Genomic DNA, 21,599 nt, shown 5'->3' on the forward strand with positions numbered 1-21,599 from the left:
ATCGGATGGAAGACCTCTTCTGCCCCGCTTGGATGAAGACTTCTACCGGATGGAGGACCTCTTCTTGCTCCGCTTGGATGAAGAATTTGGCTCAGCTGGGTGAAGACGACTCAAGGTAGGGAGATCTTCAGGGGCTTAGTGTTAGGTTTATTTAAGGGGGGTTTGGGTTAGATCAGGGGTATGTGGGTTGTAATGTTGGGGGGGGGATATTGTATGTTTTTTTTTACAGGCAAAAGAGCTGAACTTCTTGGGGCATGCCCCGCAAAGGGCCCTGTTCAGGGCTGGTAAGGTAAAAGAGCTTTGAACTTTAGTAATTTAGAATAGGGTAGGGCATTTTTTTATTTTGGGGGGCTTTGTTATTTTATTAGGGGGCTTAGAGTAGGTGTAATTAGTTTAAAATTGTTGTAATATATTTCTAATGTTTGTAAATATTTTTTTATTTTTTGTAACTTAGTTCTTTTTTATTTTTTGTACTTTAGTTAGTTTATTTCATTGTATTTATTTGTAGGAATTGTATTTAATTTATTTATTGATAGTGTAGTGTTAGGTTTAATTGTAGATAATTATAGGTATTTTATTTAATTAATTTATTGATAGTGTAGTGTTTGGTTTAATTGTAACTTAGGTTAGGATTTATTTTACAGGTAAATTTGTAATTATTTTAACTATTTTAGCTATTAAATAGTTCTTAACTATTTAATAGCTATTGTACCTGGTTAAAATAAATACAAAGTTACCTGTAAAATAAATATAAATCCTAAAATAGCTATAATATAAATATAATTTACATTGTAGCTATATTAGGATTTATTTTACAGGTAAGTATTTATCTTTAAATAGGAATCATTTATTTAATAAGAGTTAATTAATTTCGTTAGATTAAAATTATATTTAACTTAGGGGGGTGTTAGTGTTGGGGTTAGACTTAGCTTTAGGGGTTAATACATTTATTAGAATAGCGGTGAGCTCCAGTCGGCAGATTAGGGGTTAATAATTTAAGTTAGGTGTCGGCGATGTTAGGGAGGGCAGATTAGGGGTTAATACTATTTATTATAGGGTTAGTGAGGCGGATTAGGGGTTAATAACTTTATTATAGTAGTGCTCAGGTCCGGTCGGCAGATTAGGGGTTAATAAGTGTAGGCAGGTGGAGGCGACTTTGTGGGGGGCAGATTAGGGGTTAATAAATATAATATAGGGGTCGGCGGTGTTAGGGGCAGCAGATTAGGGGTACATAGGGATAATGTAAGTAGCGGCGGTTTACGGAGCGGCAGATTAGGGTTAAAAATAATATACAGGGGTCAGCGATAGCGGGGGCAGCAGAATAGGGGTTAATAAGTGTAAGGTTAGGGGTGTTTAGACTCGGGGTACATGTTAGAGTGTTAGGTGCAGACGTAGGAAGTGTTTCCCCATAGCAAACAATGGGGCTGCGTTAGGAGCTGAACGCGGCTTTTTTGCAGGTGTTAGGTTTTTTTCAGCTCAAACAGCCCCATTGTTTCCTATGGGGGAATCGTGCACAAGCACGTTTTTGAGGCTGGCCGCGTCCGTAAGCAACTCTGGTATCGAGAGTTGCAGTTGCGTTAAATATGCTATACGCTCCTTTTTTGGAGCCTAACGCTGACATTATATGGACTCTCAATACCAGAGTTAGTTTAAAGGTGCGGCCAGAAAAAAGCCAGCGTTAGCTACGCGGGTCCTTACCGACAAAACTCTAAATCTAGCCGTTTGAATTCTACAATTTCCTAAAACATTTTTGTAGGATATGAATAACTATGAAGAGTGATGCAAGCCAGACACCTACCACGTAAACATAACATCATTTTGTTACTTGTTTCTAATGATTCCGGGTGAATTTTATGGCCAAAATATCACTTGCTTGACTATCCACTAATTGATTATTAGAAGATATTGTATCATTATGAAAATGGAGCTTAATTATCGCCTGCCAGATTATTTTCATTATTGTATATTATGTATATGATTTGAAGTATGAGGTATATATCCCAGGGATAAGGGAGTGATTTGAGAGGCTTCTCAGTTTCTGTAAAGGGTGTGGTGTTTAAAACCTAATAAATAGCAGATTTACTTAAAGGGACAGTGTACTGTAAAAATAGTTTCTCTTCTGTTTCCAATAAAAAAAAATTACCAAAATTGTTCCTTTGGGTTTATTTTTGTAAATAAAATGTCTGTTTTTGCTTTTTGAAAACACAACCCATTAAAATGGTCTGAGTTTGCAGGGAGGACAAATCTAATAACTGTATCACTCTACATAAACAGAAATACTTCCTTAGCTTATCTTATTTTATCTTATCTTATCTGTGTCTGAGAGAACAATTAAAAATGAACATTTTTAGTATCTAGCTCTCCCATTCACTCCCCACTGGGAGTTTCATTTCTTCTGCTGAATGCTGCTTACATAGGCCTAGATTTGGAGTTTGGCGGTAGCCGTGAAAACCAGCGTTAGAGGCTCCTAACGCTGGTTTTAGGCTACCGCCAGTATTTGGAGTCAGTCAGGAAAGGGTCTAACGCTCACTTTTCAGCCGCGACTTTTCCATACTGCAGATCCCCTTACGTCAATTGCGTATCCTATCTTTTCAATGGGATCTTCCTAACTCCGGTATTTAGAGTCGTGTCTGAAGTGAGCGTTAGAATTCTAACGACAAAACTCCAGCCGCAGAAAAAAGTCAGTAGTTAAGAGCTTTTTGGGCTAACGCCGGTTCATAAATCTCTTAACTACTGTGCTCTAAATTACACTAACACCCATAAACTACCTATGTACCCCTAAACCGAGCCCCCCCCACATTGCCGACACTCGATTAAATTTTTTAACCCCTAGTCTGCCGACCGCCACCTACGTTATCCTTATGTACCCCTAATCTGCTGCCCCTAACACCGCCGACCCCTATATTATATTTATTAACCCCTAATCTGCCCCCCCACAATGTCGCCGCCAGCTACCTACACTTATTAACCCCTAATCTGCCGTCCGCACGCCGCCGCCAGCTACATTATAGCTATGTACCCCTAATTTGCTGCCCCTAACACCGCCGACCCCTATATTATATATATTAACCCCTAACCTGCCCCCCTCAACGTCGCCTCCACCTAACTACACTTATTAACCCCTAATCTGCCGAGCGGACCGCACCGTTATTATAATAAAGTTATTAACCCCTAATCCGCCTCACTAACCCTATAATAAATAGTATTAACTAATCTGCCCTCCCTAACATCGCCGACACCTAACTTCAAACATTAACCCCTAATCTGCCGACTGGAGCTCACTGCTATTCTAATAAATTTATTAACCCCTAAAGCTATGTCTAACCCTAACACTAACACCCCCCTAAGTTAAATATAATTTAAATCTAACGAAATTAATTAACTCTTATTAAATAAATTATTCCTATTTAAAGCTAAATACTTACCTGTAAAATAAACCTTAATATAGCTACAATATAAATTATAATTATATTATAGCTATTTTAGGATTTATATTTATTTTACAGGTAACTTTGTATTTATTTTAACCAGGTACAATAGCTAAAATAGTTAAAATAATTACAAAATTACCTGTAAAATAAATCCTAACCTAAGTTACAATTAAACTTAACACTACACTATCAATAAATTAATTAAATAAAATACCTACAATTACCTACAATTAAACCTAACACTACACTATCAATACATTAATTAAATACAATATCTACAAATAAATACAATTAAATAAACTAACTAAAGTACAAAAAATAAAAAAGAACTAAGCTACAAAATAATTTTTTTTTACAAACATCAGAAAAATATTACAACAATTTTAAACTAATTACACCTACTCTAAGCCCCCTAATAAAATAACAAAGACCCCAAAATAAAAAAATGCACTACCCTATTCTAAATTACTAAAGTTCAAAGCTCTTTTACCTTACCAGCCCTGAACAGGGCCCTTTGCGGGTCATGCCCCAAGAAGTTCAGCTCTTTTGCCTGTAAAAAAAAACATACAATACCCCCCCCCCCCCAACATTACAACCCACCACCCACATACCCCTAATCTAACCCAAACCCCCCTTAAATAAACCTAACACTAAGCCCCTGAAGATCATCCTACCTTGTCTTGACCTCACCGGGTATCACACCGATCCGTCCAGAAGAGCTCCTCCGATGTCCTGATCCAAGCCCAAGCGGGGGGCTGAAGAGGTCCATGATCCGGCTGAAGTCTTCATCCAAGCGGGGCAGAAGAGGTCTTCCATCCGATTGAAGTCTTCATCCAAGCGGCATCCATCCGCAGCGAAGCGGCAGCATCCTGAAGACCTCCACCGCGGAACATCCATCCTGGCCGACGACTGAACGACGAATGACGGTTCCTTTAAATGACGTCATCCAAGATGGCGTCCCTCGAATTCCAATTGGCTGATAGGATTCTATCAGCCAATCGGAATTAAGGTAGGAATATTCTGATTGGCTGATGGAATCAGCCAATCAGAATCAAGTTCAATTCGATTGGCTGATCCGATCAGCCAATCAGATTGAGCTCGCATTCTATTGGCTGTTCCTTGGCTTGGATGAAGACTTCTCCCGGCTTCGTTGAGGACTTTGGCCCGGCTTGGATGAAGACTTCTCCCGGTAAGTCGATCTTCAATGGCTTAGTGTTCGGTTTTTTTAAGGGTGTTTTGGGTGGGTTTTATTTTTAGGTTAGGGTTTGGGCGGCAAAAGAGCTAACTGCCCTTTTAAGGGAAACGCCCATCCAAATGCCCTTTTCAGGGCAATGGGGAGCTTAGGTTTTTTTTAGATAGTATTTTATTTGGGGGGTTGGTTGTTTGGGTTTAACTGTTGAGGGGTTGTTTGTATTTTTTTTTACAGGTAAAAGAGCAGATTACTTTGGGGCAATGCCCCGCAAAAGGCCCTTTTAAGGGCTATTTGTAGTTTAGGCTAGGGTTTTTTTTATTTTGGGGGGGGCTTTTTTTATTTTAATAGGGCTATTAGATTAGGTGTAATTAGTTTAAATATCTGCAATTATTTGCTGTAATTTAGTGTTAGTTTTTTTTGTACTTTAGCTAATTTAATTTAATTTAGCTAATTGTATTTAATTTAGTTAATTTATTTAATTATAGTGTAGTGTTAGGTGTTAGTGTAACTTAGGTTAGGTTTTATTTTACAGGTACTTTTGTATTTATTTTAGCTAGGTAGTTATTAAATAGTTAATAACTATTTAATAACTATTCTACCTAGTTAAAATAAATACAAACTTTTTAAATAGGAATAATTTATTTAATGATAGTAATATTTATTTAGATTTATTTAAATTATATTTAAGTTAGTGGGTGTTAGGTTTAGGGTTAGACTTAGATTTAGGGGTTAATAACTTTAATATAGTGGCGGCGACGTTGCGGCAGGCAGATTAGGGGTTAATAAATGTAGGTGGGTGGCGGCGATGTTAGGGACGGCAGATTAGGGGTTAATAATACTTAACTAATGTTTGTGAGGCGAGAGTGCGGCGGTTTATGGGTTAATATGTTTATTATAGTGGCGGCGACATTGGGGGCGGCAGATTAGGGGTTAAAAAGTGTAGGTAGGTTGCGGTGACATTGGGGGTGGCAGATTAGGGGTTAATAAATATAATGTAGGTGTCAGCGATGTTGGGGCAGCAGATTAGGGGTTCATAAATATAATGTAGGTGGCGGCAGTGTCCGGAGCGGCAGATTAGGGGTTATTAATTTTATTATAGTATTTGCGATGTGGGAGGGCCTCGGTTTAGGGGTTAATAGGTAGTTTATGGGTGTTAGTGTACTTTTTAGCAATTTAGTTATAAGTTTTATGCTACGGCATTGTACCATAAAACTCATAACTACTGACTTTTAAATGCGTTAGGACTCTTGACAGGGTAGGGTGTACCGCTCACTTTTTGGCCTCCCAGGACAGACTCATAATACTGGCGCTATGGAAGTCCCATAGAAAAAAGACTTTACGAAGTTTACGTAAGTCGTTTTTTGTGGTAAGGCAAAAGAAGTGTGCGGTACACCTAAACCTTCAAGACTCGTAATACCAGCGAGCGTAAAATAGCAGCGTTAGGACCGCTTTACACTGCTTTTTTACCCTAACGCACAACTCGTAATCTAGCCGTAAGTTTATACTGAAAAAGACGCTAGGATATTAAAATGAATGATGATCAAAGAATGATACTGGAAATTAATAAATAAGATTGAAAATGAAAATAAAAATGAAATAATATTAGAAGTGAAAAATTGCTTAATAAAGGACATGCTCTGTGATCAACATAAGGTGAAATGAATTATATATCTAAAGTAGACATACTAGTATTTCGCTGTGTATGTGACAGGGGTGACATGAGAGATGATGAAATTGCTGTGACAAACTAAATGATGATAATTTTCGGTATGGGTGAATACATTAAGCTGATTGGCTTTAAAAATCGTGTTACTAATTGTGAATTTGTATTGTATATAAAGGTGCTAATCATGTGACTATAAATAAGTGCAAATATGCAGTGTTAGGTTTATATATTAAGGGAAGTGAAGTGAGGTGAGGAAAGTGGTCTCCTAAAAGGGGGCGGGCCACTCTGTGGCCCTCTATGCACCGGACATCGATGGTCGGTATCGTTGGTGGGTGTCAGCCGATGTGGGAATCGGGTAGGTGGACATCGATGGCTTGTGTGATGCAGAGGGGGCGGGATCGTGGGCGGGTTAGCCAAGGGCGCGCACGGACGTGCGGGGGCGTGCACGGGGTGGGGCGGGCGCGTGCACGGGGCAGGATCGGGTGGGAACTGTTACACTACAGAAAATGTTTCTCAGAAGAATGGGAGAGAGGGGGGAGAGAAATAAAAATAAAAGTAATCTAAGAAATCTGGGAGGGGGTGGGGGGTTTGGTCTTTGGGGGGGAAGCTACGCTACAGAAAAAATAAATTTTAAAAATCATCTTCTTTTGTAAACTGGGTACTGGCAGATAGCTGCCGGTACCCAAGATGGCTCCTAATAAGTTAGATGGGGAGGATTAGAGAGCTGTTTGTGGGGGGGGGGGGTCAGGGAGGTCAGGGAGGTTGGGGGCTAAGGGGGATCCTACACAGCAGCATATGTAAAAATGCCCAAAAAATTAAAAAAAATAAAAGCTTTTATTTTAGTACTGGCAGACTTTCTGCCAGTACTTAAGATGGCGGAGACAATTGTGGGGTGGGGGAGGGAAGAGAGCTGTTTGGGAGGGATCAGGGGGTGTGATGTGTCAGGTGCATACCCCCCAACTGTCCCGATTTAAGCGGAACAGTCCCAATTTTAGGGGTCTGTCCCCCTGTCCCGGGTTGCTAGCCATCTGTCCCGATTTGCCCCAGGCATTAAAAAAAAAAATTTTTTTTTAATTCTGTTGGGCCCATACTCAGAAGCAGCTCACTTTGCTCTGGCAGGGTTAGATACCTGTTAGATCCCCTGTGGAAAAGGAATGGTGTGTGGGTTAAGCAGGAGTAAGAAGGATGTATACACTCTGACCACGGGTAATGGTGACCTCTCTAACCTACCTCTGGTAGTGATGATGTCTAACCCCTGGTGATAATACTAGCATGCCTTCAGTTTTATACAATGATGAGCAGTGCTAATACCAGGGTAACGAACAGTCACAGCCGCAGACTGCCAGCTAATGTGCTTGCCAAACCCAGGACCCCATACAATGAATTACAGATACTCATATATGATGTAGTGTGTTTGTCTATCTGTATCCATAACTCTGTGTGTGTGTGTGTATCTGTATGTATAAGTTTATGCTATGTAGTGTGTGTGTGTCTGCATGTATAAATGTAAGCTATGTAGTGTGTGTATGTGTATCTGCATGTATAAATGTGTATCTGCATGTATAAGTGTATGCTATGTAATGTGTGTGTGTCTGCATGTATAAGTGTATACTATATAGTGTCTGTGTATCTGCATGTATATGTGTGATGCCTGTATAAGTGTATGCCATGTAGTGTGTGTGTATCTTCGTGTGTAAGTGTATGCTATGTAGTGTGTGTGCATCTGCATGTATAAGTGTATGCTATGTAGTGTGTGTGTATCTGCATGTGTAAGTGTATGCTATGTAGTGTGTGTGTATCTGCATGTATAAGTGTATGCTATGTAGTGTGTGTATCTGCATGTATAAGTGTATGCTATGTAGTGTGTGTATCTGCATGTATAAGTGTATGCTATGTAGTGTGTGTGTGTGTATCTGCATGTATAAGTGTATGCTATGTAGTGTGTGTGTATCTGCATGTGTATGCTATGTAGTGTGTGTGTATCTGCATGTATAAGTGTATGCTATGTAGTGTGTGTGTATCTGCATGTGTATGCTATGTAGTGTGTGTGTATCTGCATGTATAAGTGTATGCTATGTAGTGTGTGTGTATCTGCATGTGTATGCTATGTAGTGTGTGTGTATCTGCATGTATAAGTGTATGCTATGTAGTGTGTGTGTATCTGCATGTGTATGCTATGTAGTGTGTGTGTATCTGCATGTATAAGTGTATGCTATGTAGTGTGTGTGTGTATCTGCATGTATAAGTGTATGCTATGTAGTGTGTGTGTATCTGCATGTGTATGCTATGTAGTGTGTGTGTATCTGCATGTATAAGTGTATGCTATGTAGTGTGCTACTGTGCATTTTTGCTGACTTTAAAGGCCAGAATCTAGAATATTAAATGGGGAATGCAGAGAGCAGTTTAAAATAATTTATTATTAAATGTCCAATTAAGATAAAAATATTTAGCAATGTCTGTGCAAAGGCTAATTAAATACATAGCTCACATAGCCATACCAGTGGTTTGAGCTTGTGTTTGATTTGCTGCCTGTGTATTAAAATATATGACTTTATTTAGAATTTTATTTATATTACTTTGGTCTTATGATTTTTAAGCCCCGCCCACCACATTTTAATTTTTTGCCGCGGGGGGGTCCCTCTTTTGAATTTTGAAATGTTGGGAGGTATGCAGGTGGGAGGCTGATCTCTACACTAAAGCTAAAATTAATCCTGCAAGCTCACTACAAGCTACCTAATTAACCCCTTCACTGCTAGCCATAATACACGTGTGATGCGCAGCAGCATTTAGCAGCCTTCTAATTACCAAAAAGCAACGCCAAAGCCATATATGTCTGCTATTTCTGAACAAAGAGGATCCCAGAGAAGCATTTACAACCATTTATGCCATAATTGCACAAGCTGTTTGTAAATAATTTCAGTGAGAAACCTAAACTTTGTGAAAAAGTTTGTGAAAAAGTAAACAATTTTTTTTTATGGTGGCATGAAATATACCAAAATGAGCCTAGATCAATACATTGTGTTGTCTTCTACACTATACTAAAGCTAAAATTAACCCTACAAGCCCCCTAATTAACCCCTTCACTGCTAGCCATAATACACATGTGGTGCGCAGCGGCATTTAGCTGCCTTCTAATTATCAAAAAACGACGCCAAAGCCATATATGTCTGCTATTTCTGAACAAAGGGGATCCCAGAGAAGCATTTACAACCATTTATGTTATAATTGCACAAGTTGTTTGTAAATAATTTCAGTGAGAAACCTAAAATTGTGAAAGATTTAACTATTTTTTTTATTTGATCGCATTTGGCGGTGAAATGGTGGCATGAAATATACCAAGATGGACCTAGATCAATACTTGGGGTTGTCTACTACACTACACTACTGTAAAGCTAAAATTAACCCTAGAAGCTCCCTAATTAACCCCTTCACTGCTGGGCATAATACACGTATGGTGCACAGTGGCATTTAGCGGCCTTCTAATTACCAAAAAGCAACACCAAAGCCATATATGTCTGCTATTTCTGAACAAAGGGGATCCCAGAGAAGCATTTACAACCATTTCTGCCATAATTGCACAAGTTGTTTGTAAATAATTTCAGTGAGAAACCTAAAGTTTGTGAACAAATTTGTGAAAAAGTGAACAATGTTTTTTATTTGATCGCATTTGGCGGTGAAATGGTGGCATGAAATATACCAAAATTGGCCTAGATCAATACTTTGGGATGTCTTCTAAAAGAAAATATACACATGTCAAGGGATATTCAGGGATTCCTGAAAGATATCAGTGTTCCAATGTAACTAGCGCTAATTTTGAAAAAAAGTGGTTTGGAAATAGCAAAGTGCTACTTATATTTATTGCCCCATAAATTGCAAACAAAGCAAAGAACATGTAAACATTCTAAACTCAGGACAAAATTTAGAAACTATTAATCATTGTTTTTTTTTTGGTGGTTGTAGATGTGTAACAGATTTTGGGGGTCAAAGTTAGAAAAAGTGTGTTTTTCCCATTTTTTCCTCATATTTTGTATTTGTTTTTACAGCAAATTATAAGATATGATGAAAATAATAGTATCGTTAGAAAGTCCATTTAATGGCGAGAACAACGGTATATAATATGTGTGGGTACAGTAAATGAGTAAGAGGAAAATTACAGCTAAACACACCGCAAAAATGTAAAAATAGCCTTGGTCCCAAACGGACAGAAAATGGAAAAGTGCTGTGTTCATTAAGGGATTAAAGGACCAGTAAATACAGTAGATTTGCATAATCAACATATGCATGATAAAATGACAATGCAATAGCACTTTATGGTCAATTTATCAGGCTGCGGCTGACAGGGGTGCACATACGCGCTCCTGTTTGGCGCAGCTCGCCTCCGGTGGGCTGAATTCTGCTGCCGGAATTCAGCATTGCACAAGAGCGCTATTTTGCGCTCGCATGCAATCCCGCACCCTGCCTGCGCACAGCCAATCACGCATGGGCAGGACCTGTCAGTTTCCTAAATACGGACTGCAGGTTCTCTTGTTAGAACCTGCAGTCGTAGGGGGGTGAAGCCTGCTGAAGCCTTTGATAAATCAACCCATTAGTCTAAACTTCAAATGAGTAGTTAATTTTTTTTCTGGCAAATTTAAAAGTTCTGTCTATTTCCACTCCTCCTATATCATGTGACAGTCCTTAGCCAATTACAAATGCATGTATGTATATTCTGTGAATTCTTGCACATGCTCAATAGGAGCTGGTGACTCAAAAAGTGTCTCTGCACCCTCAACCTGTAGACTGTGAGCTCTCCGGAGCAGGGCCCTCTTCCTCTTGTACTACATTTATTTAGTTTGTTATGTGTTGTATTTTATCACAAATCCTTGTCATTGTATAGCCCTATATTTGTACCCCGCACTACGGAATTTTGTGGCACTATACAAATAAATGATAATAATAATGATAAAAGACAATACAATAGCACTTACTCAGAACTTCACATGAGTAGTAGATTTTTTTTCTGACAAATTTCAGTTATGTCTATTTCCACTCCTTCTGTCTCATGTGATAGCCATCAGCCAATCACAAATGCATATACGTTTATTCTGTGAATTCTTGCACATGCTCAGTAGGAGCTGATGACTCAAAAAGTATAAATATATAAAGACTGTGCACATTTTGTTAATGGAAGTAAACTAGAAAGTTGTTTAAAGGGGCAATAAACCTACGAAATAATGTTTTATAATTCTGCACATACAGAATTATATAACATCTTATACAACAAAGTATTACAGAGATATTTTATTAAGAAGTTACATTTTTCAGAACGCCGCTCCTGGCTCTACTGAGCGGGTCTGTTTTTTTCCTAAGCGCATCGCGGGCACGCTGTCTAGTAACAACGTGCCATTAAACTGAATGTAGCTCGCTCCCGCTGCGTTCTGCAAAATTGTACTTCTCAATAAAATATATCTGCAATACTTTGTTGTATAAAGTTGGTGCTAAGCTAATGTTATATAATTCTGCACTATGTGCAGAATTATATAACATTATTTTGTAGGTTTACTGCCCCTTTAAAATTGCATGCTCTGTCTGAATCATGAAAGTTTCATTTTGACTTGAGTGTCCCTTTAAAGTCATGATGAAACTTCTATGAGTCAGACAGAGCATATATTTTTCAATTTATTACTTTTAGCAATTGCACTTCATTCTCTTGATATCCTTTGCTGAAAAGCATTGATATTTTCAGAAGCAGCTGGTGACTACACGCGTGCTTTGTTTTCTGTCAACTTTGTGTTAGTATAAGTGCTTTGTTTTGCAGTTGTTATCAGTTAAAGCCAAATAGGGAAAATATACCATCACAAAGGTGAGAGAAAAGATTCCATATATATGGTAGCTGAAGTATATATGAACTTTTATTATCGGTTATTTGTAGAGCGCCAACAGATTCTGCAGCGCTGTTACTTTCCGCACATTCGTATCAACAAATACATTAATCAACCCTTCAAAAAAAAAAAAAAATTGTTATGAACATTCCAAAAAATACATTTTGCATCAATATTGATATTGAATAATTTAAAAATTATAATCTTATTCTGGAGATATTAAATGAATAACTGTCACTCCTAACAGAGTACTACTTGTCATTATGGGCTCAATTTATCAAAGCCCTACGGCTGCAAGTTCTTACAAGAACTTGCTCGCCGTATTTAACAAGCAGCGGTCACTAGACCGCTGCCTCTCTAACCTCTTCGCCACCTCTAAGGTGGCAAAATTCAATCTCCGCGGTCTAATCCGACCTGAGGAGATTGACAGCTCCTGCCCGCGTGTGATTGGCTGTGCGCGGGCAGGATTGCACGCGAGCACAAAATTGCGCTTGTGTGCAATGGAGAATTCCTGCGGGTAAATTCTCCCCTCCACAGGCGATCTGAGGCGTACAGGGGCACGTATATGCTCCCCTGTCCGCCTCAGCTTTAATAAATCGAGCCCTATGTCTTCTGTCTCCTTTGCAATGTAACAGATCATTTCTTTCTAGATTTTTAAGCAGAAGAGATGAAGAGCATGGAGCTTTGTTAATCAAGGACATTCGCAAGTGTCTCGATCCTTGAATGATTTGCTATTCCCAGATAAATAGTAACATACTGTGCTTTCTCTATACATTAGTAAGAACACTTTTATTTGGAAATTAATAAATGTTACCATTATTGGTCACTGGTCAGGGTTATAAACTTCTATCTAGGGATCGTGGGCGAATGTTTCTAAAAATTCGAAATGTGAAACGAATTTTGATACATTCGTTCCTTCAAATTAAATTTCGAATGTTTATATAACATTCTAACATTCTATTTTCAAATTTTCATTTTAGAATTTTTCAATAACATTCGAAAATATTTGTTCGAATGATAGAATGTTTAGCTATGTATTTTATCACATTAAATTTCAAAATGTAATATTCAAATTCAAAATAGTATTTCTAGTTTATAAACTGTTTTATAAATGTAATATTCAAATTTGAATTCTAAAAAGTATTTCTAGTTTACAACTGTGTTTTAGAAATGTAATATTCAAATTCAAATTTGAAATAGTATTTCTAGTCACTCTACAACTGTGTTTTATAAATGTAATATTCGAATTTGGATGTTCGATTTTCGAATGTGTTTGTTCGATCTATTATGAACATTTGAATTCGAAAGGGGCATTCGAATTCAAAAGTGACATACGAAAACTGAAAATAACATTAGATTATAGAATTTTTAAGAATATTTGTTCTTATCAACATTCGATTTGGTAAATCGAATTTCTAGAATAACATTAGTTCTAACATTTGAATTTGAATATAAACACATTCGCCCATCCCTACTTCTATCCTGTTTTAACCACTGCATGCATATATGATGGACTTGTTCGACCACCAGAAGTAGTTGATCAGATTGCAGGCCTACTAGAGTTGATACAGTTCAATAAAACATAGCTATTCTTTATTGTTTTATTAACTCTGGCAGTTTTAAATTAAATGCAGTTTGTTTCATTTGGATTTCGTTTCAATGCCATCAACCTTTGTTGCAGCTAGGGAGTTTGTTGTATGAGATCTCCTACTTTGTCTCTTATTTAGTGTCTGATATTCTTTGTTCAGCCTATGTGAGTTTATTAGGAAACTGACATCTGGTGTCTCTTGTCTACTTTGTAATGTATCTATTTTAAGTAGAAACCATTATGATATTTATTTGACTGTTAAATTAATTTCAGAAAATATAGTTTCAGATGCCATCGAATTAAGAGTCCACTTCAGTATGTGTTTCCAAATGTGTGTTTATTTTTGTTAGACATAGACATGTATACAATTGCAGTGTCTTTAGATATGGAAATTAAACATATGGAAACGTGCAATAAAGATGCAAATATTTACATTTACTGTAGAAAGATCAGTCTAAAGACTTGCAAATCAGCTGGAACATTGCCTGCTGTAATGTGACTAATATATCAGTTCCTTATGTGTGTCTAAAAAAAAAAGAAAAGAAACCACACCTTATTACCTTATATCCTACAATATAATGAGATTCCTTAGTAAGTGGTGACTGTCAGCAGTAGAACTGCCTGAGGCAGACAGAGGGTACTTACTGGCAGAAGATAATATTAAGTACAGGGAGTGCAGAATTATTAGGCAAGTTGTATTTTTGAGGATTAATTTTATTATTGAACAACAACCATGTTCTCAATGAACCCAAAAAACTCATTAATATCAAAGCTGAATATTTTTGGAAGTAGTTTTTAGTTTGTTTTTAGTTTTAGCTATTTTAGGGGAATATCTGTGTGTGCAGGTGACTATTACTGTGCATAATTATTAGGCAACTTAACAAAAAACAAATATATACCCATTTCAATTATTTATTTTTACCAGTGAAACCAATATAACATCTCAACATTCACAAATATACATTTCTGACATTCAAAAACAAAACAAAAACAAATCAGTGACCAATATAGCCACCTTTCTTTGCAAGGACACTCAAAAGCCTGCCATCCATGGATTCTGTCAGTGTTTTGATCTGTTCACCATCAACATTGCGTGCAGCAGCAACCACAGCCTCCCAGACACTGTTCAGAGAGGTGTACTGTTTTCCCTCCTTGTAAATCTCACATTTGATGATGGACCACAGGTTCTCAATGGGGTTCAGATCAGGTGAACAAGGAGGCCATGTCATTAGATTTTCTTCTTGTATACCCTTTCTTGCCAGCCACGCTGTGAAGTACTTGGACGCGTGTGATGGAGCATTGTCCTGCATGAAAATCATGTTTTTCTTGAAGGATGCAGACTTCTTCCTGTACCACTGCTTGAAGAAGGTGTCTTCCAGAAACTGGCAGTAGGACTGGGAGTTGAGCTTGACTCCATCCTCAACCCGAAAAGGCCCCACAAGCTCATCTTTGATGATACCAGCCCAAACTAGTACTCCACCTCCACCTTGCTGGCGTCTGAGTCGGACTGGAGCTCTCTGCCCTTTACCAATCCAGCCACGGGCCCATCCATCTGGCCCATCAAGACTCACTCTCATTTCATCAGTCCATAAAACCTTAGAAAAATCAGTCTTGAGATATTTCTTGGCCCAGTCTTGACGTTTCAGCTTGTGTGTCTTGTTCAGTGGTGGTCGTCTTTCAGCCTTTCTTACCTTGGCCATGTCTCTGAGTATTGCGCACCTTGTGCTTTTGGGCACTCCAGTGATGTTGCAGCTCTGAAATATGGCCAAACTGGTGGCAAGTGGCATCTTGGCAGCTGCACGCTTGACTTTTCTCAGTTCATGGGCAGTTATTTTGCGCCTTGGTTTTTCCACACGCTTCTTGCGACCCTGTTGACTATTTTGAATGAAACGCTTGATTGTTCGATGATCACGCTTCAGAAGCTTTGCAATTTTAAGAGTGCTGCATCCCTCTGCAAGATATCTCACTATTTTTGACTTTTCTGAGCCTGTCAAGTCCTTCTTTTGACCCATTTTGCCAAAGGAAAGGAAGTTGCCTAATAATTATGCACACCTGATATAGGGTGTTGATGTCATTAGACCACACCCCTTCTCATTACAGAGATGCACATCACCTAATATGCTTAATTGGTAGTAGGCTTTCGAGCCTATACAGCTTGGAGTAAGACAACATGCGTAAAGAGGATGATGTGGTCAAAATACTAATTTGCCTAATAATTCTGCACTCCCTGTATATGTAATGAGAGGTCGGCTACTAGCTGTGCATTGACTTGTATACAGGCTGATGATGTTAGAGAGTAATGAGGCAGAGTTTAGGAAACGTGATGCTTATAGCATTGTTGGATAGTTGATGCTGAACTGCAAGAAAATACACAAAAATTATTCTCAGGAAGCAAAATACTTTTTAGAAGTAGGGACAGACTAAGACTCACCAGTGCAAAAATGAGGAAAGGGCCCCCACTCTCACCCCACCACCTATGCAGTTCCCTCACCCTAGACCTGCATTATCCTCTCCAGGGCCCCGATCATCCTAGGGAACCCACACAGCCACAGACACTCGCACCTCCAGGTCCAGACCCAATACTACAGGGTCCCCAGAGCAACAGACCTACTACCCAAGCACATGGACCCCACACTAGGGACAAGGTACGCACTCACAACTGTGAGTATAAGCAGCACACTAGGAATCACTATGGGGGTCTCCTTGGCAATGCCACTGGTGGGCCGCCTTATGTCAGGACCTATAGCCTGACTTCTAAATCCACCCCTGTTTAGAAGAATTAGATTTTGAATACTCTTAACCCCTTCACTGCAGCACATTGTGTGTAGATATGTGTTGCAGCCAAAGAGTTAAAAACCCTTTTTTTTAAAACAGTTACTGTATATGCAATAAAAATATATTTTCCAAAAGGGAATTCATGGCTCATTATGCAAAATAAATAAATGTTGTAATTTTCTTCAGGGTGCTAAATGGTAGATCAGAGGATGTGTTGCTTAAAGTGGGAATAATGAATTAAAAAAATATCTATGTTTTGCTGAATATATTACATCATTTAAACTGATTTGTCGTGCTGTGATACATTGCCAGAAATAATACAGTCTCTAGTGCTGAACTTGTGCCATAGAAATTCAATGTGTTTATTGTAGGAAACAAACTAAAATATATATTAGATATGTTTTACTGATCTGCCATTGTGACTAAATATGTTGTCAATGAGCAAATATACCCAGTTGCAGATCTTTTAGCACCACAGGACAAACACAAGATTGGAGATAACAGCATAAACCAAAGCAAACTGAATGTATATGAAGGAAGCAAATTAAGGGCTGGGTTTCTAAGGACGAACAGGTTTTTTATGTGGTAGTGCAAGGATTATGTAATTGTGGTGGTGAAATTGGGGCTGTTACATGGAAGCGGCAGCAGAGGGTGGGGAGGATCCTGCGGCATACCCTAACTTTCAGCGGTGGTCTTTGGTCACACTGGTTTGGGCCCTGCTATGCTGTGGGTTCTCCCTTTCATCTCGCCGCCCTGCCACAAGGGGTGTGGTCTTCCCCTGAGACGTGGACCCCCAAGTTAATGTTCATGCTGGTGCATGTACTGTGGTGTTTTTGAAAATGTATGCAAATTTTAAATTTGTTCAAAAACTATTCTGCCATAAAGGCTTAGGGCTAGATTACAAGTGGAGCGGTATTTAGCATTTTCGCTATATAGAAATCTCCAATAAGATTTTACATTTTTGTGCTAGTCGTATTACAAGTTGAATGTAAACTGTTTTTTCTCCAGCGGTAACCCAAATCACACTTAAAAGCAAAAATCGAAAAAGGCAATCGTGTTTTCGCATTCCCCCATAGAAGTCAATGGAGGAAAAAAGTTGGTAAAAAACTCTCTCGCACAAACACCATGACATATTCTCATTAGCGCAAACCCAGAAAGTTGCTTAAAATTGCATGCTCTATTTAAATCATGAAAGAAAAAATGTGGGTTTAGTATTTCTTTAAGTAATAATTTTTATTATACAATGGGGCCGATTTACTGTAGCGGATCATGTCCGCCCGACATCGCTGAAAGCCGACAGCATATGCTGTCGGCATTTAACATTGCACAAGCGGATCTGGTGAACTGCTTGTGCGATGCTGCCCCCTGCAGATTTGTGGCCAGTAAGGGGGTGTCAATCAACCCAATTGTATGAGATCGGGCTGATTGTTGTCCGCAGCCTCAGGGGAGGCGTATGAGTTAAAGGAACAGTACACTCTATGAAATAGAGATTGTTGTCAATAATTGCACAGTTTACATGACTTGAAAACAGAACAGTGAATAATTATTAAAAGTATTATTTTTACATTTTTAATCCACTGCTTGGTGTTGCAGCAATGACCGTGGAACACCCAGATAAAAGGGCTGTACTTCCACGCTCTGTTACCCCGCCCCGTGGCCTATCACATTCATTTATTTAATCTTATTCAAATTTTACTCTGTTTCCATTGCGCATGCGCAATTGTAAGAAGCGTGCCCTCGACGACAATTCTGTCCGTGCATGCGATCGGGTGCGCGCTTCAATCCTAAACCATCGTGGAGGTGTTAGAGGGAAGCTACTGATCCCTACAGAGCACCAACATACACCAAGCATGCATCGTATCCCAGCACCAACCCTGTGGTCGAATCAAGTTCAGACCTAGGAAGTGAAGACCGCATTCTGTGATATTACTCATAAAAACAGCCAATAATACTATGCCTGAAAATTGGCTGGTTTTATGAGTAATATCACTGAATGAGTATTTGGCCAGAAATTGACTATCAACACAAGATGATAAAGAGGAAGGCTGCAACAGGGGACAATGGCTAAATACAGACCAAATCTGCAGCTAGAGAAGAGGGTGAACGCTAGTAGCACCAGCACTCGCTACTTCAACAGCAGTAGAATAAATCAATAACTCACCGCTGAACATGAACGAGCATTTTCTTAACAGCACCTCCGTGTTCACACTAGCGGTGACGTCAGCATGGGGGCTGGAGCATGCGCCCTGCAGAGTGGCCACACGGCCAGAAAATATCCAAGTGGGTATTCTTAGCAGACCATCAAAACAGAACATTTGAAAATAATTGTAGTACTCTGTAGTACTAAGACGTTTCGTAAAAAAAGACAGACACACAACAGTTTATTTTTGCATGATATATTAAATAATAATCGGTCTTGATTTGGGTAAACTGTCCCTTTAAGGACCAGCGGTCTTAAGACCTCTGCTTCTTAACTCCTGTTTTCGGCGCCTGAAAGCTTGCGCGGAAACAGGGGCATTTGGCCCTTAATAAATCGGCCCCAATGTGTCACATAGACCCACATTTTACACAATTACTGCAATGTAATATAAATAAAAGCATATTGTTTTGTTCACTCTCACTGTTTAAAATTAACAATTATAATCCTTATACATTTGGAACATTTATTTCCATGGCACCAAACATAAATGCAACAGAGAAGGATATAAATAATTTATTTGTTCAATTAGCCAATTCTCATAATCATAAATTATGCAACTTCACTTACTTTCAGAGTGCTTATACGAACATATAAAGATAGTTATTTAATTCCTATACCATTGTTATGAGGTGATCACATGTGCTTGCATAGTATTAATAATCAGTATTAAAGGGACAGTATACTAAAAATTGTTTCCAAATACTTTTTTTTTACCAGCTGCAGAGTATAAAATGTATGAGATTTGCTTTTTAAGGTTTGTGTATATGAATTAGCTGATTTGTGTTTTGAAACAACAACCTAATAAAATGGGTGGAGCTTGTAGGTATAATCAGATCTCATTACTTTATCACATTGTGTACATATACAGTCTTATTTATCTTATATATGTCTGTAAACCAATCACCAAACCTTAGAGATAAAAATGGAAAATTAACATTTTATTATCTTATCTCTTCTTTACCCCACTGGCACCTAGATTTTGAGTTGTGCGTTATGAGTCAAATAGCAGCATTGCGGCCCATAACGCATCATTTTCCCTAACGCAGCCATTACAATTCTTGTCGGTATAGGTGTACCGCAAGCCTTTTAGCCTGTAACGCAATGTCAGTACCGCACTCGTAAAAACTACGTTTTTTAATGGGATTCCCATAGCGCCGGTATTGCGAGTTTTGCATTCTGGCTAAAAAGCAAGCATTACAGCATATAACGACAAGATCTGTAACGCCATCTAAAGTCAGTACAAAGCTGTAACATAAAGCTCATAACTAATGTGTTAAAAAGTACACTAACATCCATAAACTACCTATTAACCCCTAAACCAAGTCCCTCCCGCATTGCAAACACTATATTAAATTTCTTAACCCCTAATCTGCCGCTCCCGATATCTCCGCCACTTTCAAAAAATATTAACCCCTATTCCGCCGCTCCCTGACATCCTCACCACTATACTAAAGTTATTAACCTCTAAACCGCCGCCCACCCGCTTTGCAAACACTATTTAAATATTATTAACCCCTAATCTGCCGTCCGCCCACATTGCCGCCACTATATTAAAGTTATTAAGCCCTACACCACCGCCACTATAATAAACCTATTAACCCCTAAACCGCAAGCCCCCCACAACAAAATATACTAAACTATTAACCCCTAAACCAAAAGCCCCCCATCGAAATAAACTAAATTAAACTACTTACCCCTAAATCCTAACAACCCCCTAACTATATATTAAAATTACAATTTCCCTATCTTAATTAAATTAAAATTTGCCTGTCAAATTTAAAAAACTAAGTTTAAACTACCAATTAAACTAATATAATAATTAAACTAAAATTAAACTACCAATTAAATTAAACTAAACTACACATTAAAAAAATCCTAACACTACTCTAAAAATTACAAAGTATCTAAATACAAAAACAAAAAAATACTAAGTTACAAAAAATAACAAACACTAAATAACAAACAAAATTATACAAAATAAAAAGAATTACACCTATCAAAATAAAAAAGCCCACCCAAAATAAAAAAAAAACCCTAGCCTACAATAAACTACCAATGGCCCTTAAAAGGGCCTTTTGTGGGGCTACCCATTGCCCTGAAAAGGGCATTTAGCTCTTTAACTGCCCAGACCCTAAACTAAAAAAAACGCACCCAAAAAACCCTTAAAAAAGCCTAACACGAACCCCCTGACAATCCACTTACAGTTTTTGAAGTCCCGTTTGAACGATCTTCATCCCGGAGTTGAAGTCCTGATCCAGGCGGCAAGAAGTCTTCATCCAGGCGGCCTCTTCAATCTTCATCCTGGCAGCGAAGTCTTGATCCAAGCGGCGAGAAGTCTTCATTCAGGCGGCCTCTTCAATCTTCATCCAGGCGGCATCTTCCTGAGGTGCAGAGCGGGTCCATCCTGAAGACATCCGGCGCGGAGCATCCTCTTCATACGGTCGCCGCCGTACACTGAATCTTCAATGCAGGGGACGCGAATTCGAATTAGCCAATAGAATGAGAGCTGCTTAAATCCTATTGGCTGTTCAAATCAGCCAATAGGATAGCTGCTTAAATCCTATTGGCTGATTTGAAAAGCCAATAGGATTTTAGCAGCCATAATTCCTATTGGCTGATTCAAATTTTTCAGCCAATAGGAATGCAAGGGGCAGTGTACAGCGGCGACCGTATGAAGAGGATGCTCCGCAGCGGATGTCTTCAGGATGGATCCGCTCCATGCCTCAGCAATCAAGATAGAAGAGCCGCCTAGATGAAGATTGAAGAGGCCACCTTGATGAAGACTTATCGCCGCTTGGATCAGGACTTTGCCGCCGGGATGAAGATTGAAGAGGCCGCCTGGATGAAGTCTTCTCCCGTCTGGATCAGGACTTCAACTCCGGGATG

The sequence above is a fragment of the Bombina bombina genome, chromosome 3 (genome assembly GCF_027579735.1).
Source record: "Bombina bombina isolate aBomBom1 chromosome 3, aBomBom1.pri, whole genome shotgun sequence".
Lineage (NCBI taxonomy): Eukaryota > Metazoa > Chordata > Amphibia > Anura > Bombinatoridae > Bombina > Bombina bombina.